At 42.0% G+C, this 10,071-nt stretch overlaps 1 long non-coding RNA gene across 1 annotated transcript; it reads right to left on the bottom strand.

Moving 5' to 3' along the window:
- Positions 1–2,367: 2,367 nt before the first annotated feature.
- Positions 2,368–4,071, bottom strand: LOC142971106 (uncharacterized). Its single transcript, XR_012959333.1, has 2 exons — positions 3,668–4,071; positions 2,368–2,839 (listed from the first exon to the last, which is right to left on the bottom strand). It is a non-coding gene; the product is annotated as an uncharacterized LOC142971106 (long non-coding RNA).
- Positions 4,072–10,071: the final 6,000 nt, after the last annotated feature.

The following is a 10,071-nucleotide window of genomic DNA, read 5'->3' as shown; positions in this document are numbered from 1 at the left end:
CCAATTAGAGAAAAATGTACATCATTATAATCTGTATTGGTTAGGCTTCATGCTGTTCAGGGAAGAGGAACCACGCAAACATTGAGGAGCGGTCAAATCAGCCAAGTAGAAAACTGTTACATTGTGTGAACTAGTGGTACATTATTTCAAAACATAAAACTTAATGACTGACTTCAGATGACTGGTCTCTGGCGGTGTGTGGGTGTTTTAATACTACCAGTGTAACCGTCACTGTAACCGCTGTTAGAGAGAAAGCTTTGAAACAAGCTCGTACACTTCCTCGCCCTCGGCACTGAGGGAAAACTGGGAACAGAGGACAAAGAAACATGTTTACTGCGGAGAGCTTATTAATGGAGGCTCAACTGTTCAAGCTCAACTTTTTTTTTTTTCTTTTGTTGTTGTTATGGCAACTTAAGGGCAAAAACAAAACTTCACAACAAGCATACAAACCCAAAGACCTGACAATATTGCCCACATGTGTCATGCTGAATAAATGCTGAATCCTACACTTCCCATAATACCCTCAGTTTGTAACCGGCTCTTTTGGCTTTCCAGAAACAGCCTTGTTAAATAATTGTGTGCAGTTCATATGCAACCATTTTGGAAGGCACTGAGAAATCCTGCCAACAGGGGTTTTGGTTTGTTATTTAATGCTTTAATGTTTTGTTTTGAAAGTGTCGCAGCCCGGCTCCCAGCTGTGTGGGAAGAGGAGAAGTGTAATGGTCTGTCTGCCACTCTGAGACAGCCCATGAGCACAGTATTAGTCAGCACACCAGGCCCAGGTGTGCTGACTAATACTGCCCTGCAGGCCTGGAGACAGAAAACACAGAGCAGCAGCAGGGCAAACCAAGAGGGACTGCTTTTAAAGACAAGGACAGTCGGCCATTTTTGTCCCTTAGTTTGGAAAGCCTGTCGCTCTGTACAGATATGGAGCATTCGTTCGCTTTCATTTGGGTCGTGTTTCTGGCCATGTGATGATACACGGGAAAAGTTCGAATTATTTTTGCTGATTTAAATCGTTCAATCCAAAGATTTGTAGTTGCTGACAGTGCAGTTTCCTCGTGTTCTGTCTAATAAGCGAAGAGATCGCTGCTATAATCACTCCACTATGTCCCTTTGCTTGAGACAGTAATGCACTAATAGTTCAAGTACTATTCTGGTCGTGAGTACTGTTTGTATACTGTTTGCATTGTCATTTTAAGTCTAATTGTTATTTCTTATTGTATTCTTCTTTTTCTTTATATCTTTCTAATTATTCTTTTTTTTCTTGTGTATCTGTATACTAATTTCTGTCCTTGTGTTGCTGCACAACTGAATTTCCCCTCTGGGGATCAACAAAGGCTTATCTTATCATATCTGATCTTACACCAGTAAGCCATTACTGTTCTGTGACACGCTGCTTCTGGCTCTTTAGTTCATTAGTCAATTCAATCTGCTGCAGGTTGATGCTGTGTTTCTGTGGCTTTCACAGTCTTTTAACGAGCTCTTAACCACGGAATGACGTGTTTTAGATCACGGCTGAGTCGATAGCGGTGCTCTCTGTCACCAGAGAGGGGAATTCCACCGCTGCAACCTCCTGACTCAGTCAGCAACACTCATGATTCAGATAGTTCAGCTTGAAGATCCTGTGTTAAAGATTTGTTTGAACATGTAGGCCTACTTAACGGCTCTACGTCATGAATCTACTGAAAGGGCAGTATTAACTTTCCCTTTCACCAACTCATGAAATAACTGGAATTACCGCCTAGTTCACATCCATGTCTGTCCACCAATGTCATGATTCAATTGTTTCATCCCATTAGACAATTGTGTGAAATTGTCATAACTTATGCATTCTTGAGTTATGCCCCAAAAACTCATTTCGGGATGTCACGTTGACCTTTGACCACTAAAGTCTGGGTCTGATGAGAGCAATGAGACTGATCCACACAGAAACTGACTCAGAAGAAAAACAATAAGCTGACAGAGGCTAAACATCAGTGATAATTCCCCGTGGCCTTCATCTCTTTGAGCAATCATGTTCCCATTAACACTGATTCATCCATTCGCTTCATTGTAAATACATACTCATAGACCACAGGGACAGTGATCCAGACAAGCCCTATCACAGCGCTGCTGTTGCGCAACCAGCCCTTCGAAAAGGGAAATATCTCTTGTTAAAGTTTCTATTCCTTCCATGCTGTTTTTTTACTTGTCTACCGGAGAGCCTGGGCTGTGCTGGGACCCATACGGATGAATCAATCCTTATAAACTTGGCATGACTTGACTAGTTCCCTCCAATTTGATTTCCCTTCTGTTTAGTTTAAGTCCTGTTTCGTAGGAAAGAATCATGTCTTCACTGGGAATAAATACTCAAAAGACAACCTCTGGTTTTCGGTATTCTTTATTTCAGCATTAAAAGACTCACACAAAGCGGGTATAGGATTCTTCCACCACATTACTGTTTGATAGTCAACACAAATTCATGTTGTGGGACTGTGCATCCATATCAACGATCTGTCCGATGCATGATAATGATGTCCTGTCTTGTTCATCCATTGTCACAGTAGCCAGCATGTCCATAGCTGCCTTTTAAAAAAAATGGAATCGTGACCAAGATGTTTCCCTTCATGAGCCGATGTTTTTAGTCGGAGGCGATCCTCTCCGGTGGCTGCCCGAGGAGAGCTGCCTCTGTGTCTGCTGGTCCAAGTCCATAATGTAGTGGTGGTCCTGGACGTACATCAGACCACCAAAGGCGTCCACTATTCCATAAATGACTGCAAGGACGCTCAGCGCCGTTCCAATAAAGTACATCTTGAGGACTGCCGCCACCATGGTTCCCGTGGCAAAGGACAACTGGCTGCAAAGGAAAAAGGTTGATCAGTTTCAAGGTTAGTTAGGCTACATTTGGGGTATTTAAGGAGATTTTTGGAGATGTTTTAACTCTTGATAGATAGATAGCTACATTTTTGATAGCAGTCATGCATGCATAAATACATGTTGGTGATTATTTTGGGCCAATTTAAAACAACAGTATGCATGTTTAATTAATTATTGCAGTGCATAAGTATTTTAAGAACAGGAATTGGTCGAAAATTGAAATGACTGGAGTACGCAGAGAGAATATCTGGAAAGGAAGCTACTGTTCCTCAGACCACACTAAACAGGAAGAGCCAGGGTATTGGTGCAGTTTGAGACTGTTGGAAATTTAGAATTTAGGATGATAAGCAACCCCAAAAATAACCTTATTTGATTTGTTTTGTATTTTGACGCAAGAATTGGTGTTTGGTTTGCAGGGAGTGGAAAATATTCAATATTTGTAGTCAAAGTTATGCATACGACTGTTTTTATCTTCCATCTTCAATATGCTTTAAACACGACTCTATACGCTTCTCTTTCCTTTTCCGAAAACAAAAGCCACTAAACACCACGGTTGTTCCAAGAGTTACTGTCGTTTTGTTCTGCGCTTTGCTTGACTGTGTTCTACACAAATTCGACTTGAAACTGAAACCACGGCTAACGAAACTCAAATGCAGACGCTTGGGAAACGAACTTGAATGTAGCATACCAACAGAGCACATGGCTGTGGAGACGGCAGTGCAACACGACGCGGTGTGATACGCTGAAATCGCGTCTTTTAAATCAGTACTCTTGAGACACTCTGTATTTCGTTGGTAAAATAACTTACCAGAGGCTCGGCTGATCTGCAGTGTCTCTTTCTTTATTTGTCTCTCTCGTTGCTGTGTGTGGGCTGAAGGAGCCCGGTTTCCATCAACAAACAGCAGCTTTAAAAGATAATATCCGCTGACATCTGTTGGTCAAAAATGAGTTTTCTTTCTTCTTAATACTCCGAGAAACTGTTGGAACTCTGGAGCTGAAATCCCACAGCTGCTGCCTGCCTCCGTCTCCGCTGCTGTATGAGCTGCTGTATGAGCTGCACATCAAGCAGCCTTCAATTGTAATGCGTAACAGTGACATCACTTTATAAGAAGCAGCAGAGTGTTTCACATGACCGCGGTGGAACTCAGGAGTTTCCATTGGATTATCATGCCATACTTGGAGAGGTAGAAAGGTGGCTTGTTAGTTAGTTTGTGTCCCCTTTCCCCCATTTTTCTTCTTTACTGTTGATGAAAACAACTAATTATTATATTTAATTATATTTCCTGTAGATTTTATCTCCCAAAAGCTTGTTTCCAAGCCAGTTATTTTGTATGCTGCCTGAAACATTTATTTATTTATTGATTAATTTGGTGTAAAATAAGTCAATTTTATACATATTGGGGTTGACCTACAACACACCATAAGTAAGCTATTTTGTAAATTATTATTACAGAATGTAAAAGCACTCCTCTGTGGGGCTGTATAGGCCTACAGCAGTGCTTTGAGATAATGCTAAAGTCAGCATGCTGACATGCTCACAATGATAACGCTAACATGTTGATGTTTAGCAAGCAGGTGAATGTGTGCTATGTTCACCCTCTTAGCTTAGCCTGTTTAGCATGGTCACATTTGCTAATTAGCACAAAACACAAAGTAACGTTGATATATTTGTTTCCAGTAGTCATTGGCTTTTGGTCAAATTAACATGTATCATATGCCTGATGACAACACTGGATGGAAGATTAAAGGGGAACTCTACCAATTGTACACATTAGTGTACGAAAAGTCAGTGGATCACCAATGTCTGTAGGGTTCATCCTCTGGTGACAATGCATGTTCATGGCAATCAATCCAAAAGTGGTTGAGATATTTCAGTCTGGGTGAACTGACTTTTAGTTTATCTTTAGTGTTTCTTTTTAGAAACTTAAGGCATGGTATCGCATGATAGAGGTACCATATCTTACCCCAACAGAAAATGTTTAGAGCTAGATGATATCTCGTGAAATACTTGTTTTTTACTTCCTCATTTTTTTGTCATAAGACGATGACTATTTTGTTTTAAAGGTTTGGTTAACATTTACAGACAAAAGGAAACCGTTGTGGACCGTTGTATTTGAGGTGTGTTCTCAGTGGCTCAAAGGCAAACAGTGAGCAATTAGTGAGCTATATTGTATTTAAATTGCACTTAACCAACGTATCTTCTGGGACTCGTCAGACCTGTTCCTACACCTGGATCCACACTGTAAAAACTTGTTAGCAGGCCTGTTGTCTTTTACCAAAAAAGGAAAAAATAAATCTAGATACTACTAATTTGTTCACATGCCAGACCGGAGATTCCAGATTTTTACTCTGGAAATTTCCCCATTCAGAGGGAGTATAGCAGTGCTGTCCTGGTTTCACTTCCCCTGAGGCTTGGCCCTGTTTTTGATGAAACTCCAACCCAGATAGCTATCGGCACAGTTCACTGGGAGGATAATAGCACAGATGTAGGGCTCGCTCTTAAATCAACACCAACTCTTTGATAGGAGATGCTATGACTAATCGGTGCGTCGTGGTTTACGCTTTCAAGACAATATTACTGTAAGATGTGAGTTAAGAAAAGTTGAGCGTGCTGCAACGTTTTAATCACCCAAGCCTGCCCAGTTGTAAATTATTCCCTCCGTGCGTTGCTTCTTGCTTTTGTCCATTAAGGTTCCTTTTCAGAGACACAAGAAGTGTTGGGATTTTCCCACGGTTTAAAAAAATGCACGAAGTTGTGTAAGCGGCTTTTAGAGTCTGGGTCTGCTCTGCAGTTTTCACTGCCAGATGTTGAGAGGCTGCCAATAGTTCAGATGACTCATCTGCAGCCAGACATTAAATCCTTTTGTTTTTCATTTCACTGCCTCGACTCAAAAGTGCTGACTCTCAAGGAGGAACAACGGTATTTCATCATGATCGATCTTAAGCTGCTGCTTCACTAAAAAGTTCGCAGAGCCAGTGAAACCGGCAAACACTGGGACAGAGAGAAAGACTATGAGTCAAAGGAAACTCTTTAGTCATTTGACATATAATCCACCCAGTTGTTGACTGGTGCTCAACAAAAAATAAAGCAATGAGCACATTATGATATGAAAGAACAAACAAATAATTAACACGATACAGTTCATTTAGTAGTCACTTTCAGTTGCTGTCCATTGGCTGGAAATAGTACAGTACATCTGTGCAGGGAAGTAATGCAACTGCACATAAAGAAATCCCTTACTCAGTAAAGGGGCAATAAAACACTTCATCCACTAGGTGTCAGTGTATGACAGTAAAGAGTTGGGAGCACATGTTTCAGGTTTGGAGAGTCTGTGTATGTTGTTTTTAGTCTTCTAATGTTGAATTGTTTCATAATAGACATTGTCCTAGCAGGTTTGTCATAGTTGGAAAAGCAGACGTGTTACTAATAATATTAAGTCTCTCATTAAGCCGTGACAGTGTGACAGTGAGCCGACATATCAGGACCCTGCAGCTGACGGTTCACTTCCAGTAATGTTGTTAGTTACAGTGCTTTTCCTACTGTCACATGTCATAATGTGAAAAAATGCCTCATGTATATACATTTATTCATACATTTTATATTTGGAACAGAGCAGTTATAAACTGTATTAGCCACACGGTTTCTGCTTTGACGAGTCGACATGTCTCGTGTGAAAAAGACATTCTGCTCCGCACCCACGGCCACACCAGCTGCCTTCATTATTTGGTGAACAGTCATTAAAAGTTTGATCTTGCATTGAAGTTTATTCCTTTGAGTTCCTGGTCTGTGCAGGGACATGTTTTTATAGACTGAGGTAAGACTAAAGCAACAAACTTCCAAACGCAGTTACAAAGTGCTTTACAGAATAAGATGAAGTCGTATGAACAGTTGAGATAAAAACATAAAACCTGAATAAACAAGTGTAAAAACTGGTAAAGTAAAATGATATATGAGTGATTCAAAACTAGACAGCCAATATAATGTAAAAAGAAAAAATAAGCGAGTCAAAATCTGGTTTTAAGTTTACATATATTTGATAAATCAAACTACTGCACTGTCTGTGGGAGTATAAAGAAGCTGCCATGTATAGTCTTTAGTGTGCTTTGTGCCAAATGGTGAATGTGTATATATGGGTAGGTGGCAGTGGACCAACTGCAAATTTTTGCCCCAGGGTTTTTGTAACCCAGGCTGTCCTTTTACTTTCTCTGACTTCACAGAGCTCTCACCACAGCCACAGAATGTGTTATACAACTGATTTTACAGGCTGCGTAGTACTTTCCCTTAACCAGTACACTGATTCTGATGAGTACAATTGAGTTGTGTTTAAATATCACTGCGCTACTTCTGTCTGCTCTAGATCACCTGTGTTCACACGACACTCATTTTTTGATGGAAAATAACTGCAGCAATTACAGAAAAATAAATGTCATGACTAAAAAAAATCAATCCCAATTTCAGTTTCACTTTATAAAAACCTTTTTAAAGTGCGTTATACCCATCTTTTAAAAACATCACACAATAGAGAAAAAGACACATTTATTCCATCGCGCTGGCTGCAGCTCCAGTGAAGGCTGTCACTTAAAATGACGCCTGTGTCGTGTCAAAGTATAGTGTGACGTGAAATGAATTACAACTGAACAGTAGATTCAGATGATCCGATGCATTATATCATCAGCGGCGCAGTCATTCACACGCAAGGAGAAGAGTGCTCTTTTTGTTGGGAATGGTTTCCCTTGTGCTAAACCGTGTGACTCTGATTTGTCTCAGCATAGCCAATAAGTATCCACACTGTGCACATGACATTCATTAGGATAATTGTAATTGAATGAGGAGGGACCGTGCACAACCCGAGGACATGCACATGTAAAATTAAGAGTGTGCTCCTTTGCCTTTTAGTGCACGAGACACAGACCCTTTAATGCCGTTGATAACATGATTTTAAGGCGCATCCGACGCAATGGTGTTCGCTCAGAGCGGCAGCATCTCGTCAAGATTACAAATGTGTTATTCCTAATGTGTCTTTGGTGCTAAAAGTCACTTTCCTTATGTGTTATCTTCACTGTGCGGTTGAGGGGGTTTCCGTTACCATGTATTACCGATGAATGCGAGTCGTAAGTGGGGAACCTCAGTGGACGGGCTAAGAGGATTTTCCATCTTAACGTCTCGCCAACTGTCACCAACAGTCGGTCACCTGGAGGTGATCCCTTTGAGAGGCCCACTTGTGTGTTTGGGTTCGTGTGGGCCGGGGGGAATCCTTTCCACTGGCTAAACTATACGCCAAACCAAAAGAACAACGGAGGAGTCAATGCATACATTCTGTACATTGCACACTGTATGTACATCCCACTAAAGGCATGCGTTCATACCCTTTTCTGAAGTCAGAAAGAGGCGATGTGACTTGTGTAAAGGCTGTTAAAGCCAGTTAGAGTGTTTATGTAACACTGACGCTTTGGTGAGAGCTTAACTCAGCGGCGTCAAGGTACAAGTACATGTCGTGCTAGCTTGTGTGTCTAACCTCGGCCTCTCGACTGTTTTAGGAGGTGGAGTGGTTACACCAGAACTTATTATCGTACACTCAATTTTGCACAGCCCACGATTTACTCAGCAACAGATTGGAAACCAGTGTTTTCCATGAGGCCGGCACAAAGCACAAGACGCAAGACTAAACATCTCTGTGGGTCCTGGTGTGAGGAGCTAAATTTAAAGAGATCAGCACAAAAACATGTGCTGATCTCTTTGCGGAGCTCGTCTCTAGTCCTGTTCATTTTAATTCTGCAATCCTCTTTGTGAAAATGACGTTGTGTCACCGATATAAAGCAGGATTAACCCATACATAGAGAGGGGAGCAAGATGTACAGAGCTTCATGGAGCACTCAGCAGGACAGCAGCACTCACTCCATTCAACTTGGAGAGGAACGCTCGGGGCAATGGCTGCTTTATCCTACATGCATGCACAGTACAGGGCTCGTCTGTACTTTCCATTACCCTCTGCCCCTGTGACAGAAACTCTCCTCCAAGATTTCGAGGACATCAGCACAACAGCCTCTCCACAACAACGGCCTGGTGCTGGCATCATTTCCACGGTGACACCCTCTCAGTGGGAGAATCTCCTAGGTGACGCCCTCTATTGACACGCCTTGGAGGTGGCTGGTTGCCTTTTTGTAGGCAGGTGCATCCTGTGCAGGGGCAGACGGAGGAGCCTGACACAGGTCTTTTTTTTTTTTGGTTCGTGTTTTCTCTCTGTGGGAACATCTATGCAGCTCCGTATCTGGTCTGGAAGGCAGAGTAAAAAAGAGCAGACACTGGAATCCAGATAAGAATAATGTAGAAACAACTTGGAGAGTTTCCATTTGTTTTGCAAATTGTCATTTCATCCAAACTTGGGTTATGAAGTGCATATGATATCCGGGTTTCGAGAGGTCTTCTGTTTTGACACAAATGTAACCTTCAACTGTTGGATATTTTTTCACTGACTGATCTGTGTTAAAAGCAAGCAAGCTGCACAGCAGGGCTCAAGGGCCGCTGGATTCAGAGACTGACCTTGGACGGACGATGGAGGGGTACGGTTATGAGCACTTTGGTGCAGACGGAGCGAGGGAGAGCCAGGAGGTGGATTATCGGAGAATTGTAGGAGACACTCAGCCCCAACGTACCGACGTATCGCCCGGGGAAGGCGAACATTATGTCAGGCAAACCTCACATGGCCACGGACATGAAACTGCAGCCCAGCGATACAGCGCCACACGCATCCAGGCCGGTCTAGGCCCAGAGAGGTGAGTTGCTGAGAAAATATACGGAGAATGAGCCACCTTTTAGGTAGAACCCAAACAGTAACCAGGCTAAAACACATTTATTTTACTATTTACACAGAAGTAGCTATTTTTAATTGCAAATAGTCCTGCTGCTGAATTAAATTGCTACCAGGGAGAGTGAGAGTTCTGCAAAAACCTTTATAAAAATTCAGAATTTTACACACCAGAGGATTAGATTTAAGGACAATGTGATGTCAGTCCTCATGCTTTACTTTCACCGGCTGTGCCTTCATAAGGCTGCACATGTAAATGAACTTCATGCCGTCGGGTCAGTTTACATGTCCACACACACTTGTATTTAGATCAGTTTGCAAATGCCCTTGAGGTTACAACCCCTTGCTTCGGATGACACTTCATTTTTGAGTTGTTTGAAGGATAAGGATACTTTTGTCTCACGAG

Source organism: Anarhichas minor, unplaced genomic scaffold (genome assembly GCF_050575085.1).
Source record: "Anarhichas minor isolate MPS153535 unplaced genomic scaffold, ASM5057508v1 ptg000045l, whole genome shotgun sequence".
Lineage (NCBI taxonomy): Eukaryota > Metazoa > Chordata > Actinopteri > Perciformes > Anarhichadidae > Anarhichas > Anarhichas minor.
This window is presented reverse-complemented; position numbering and strand designations above follow the sequence as displayed.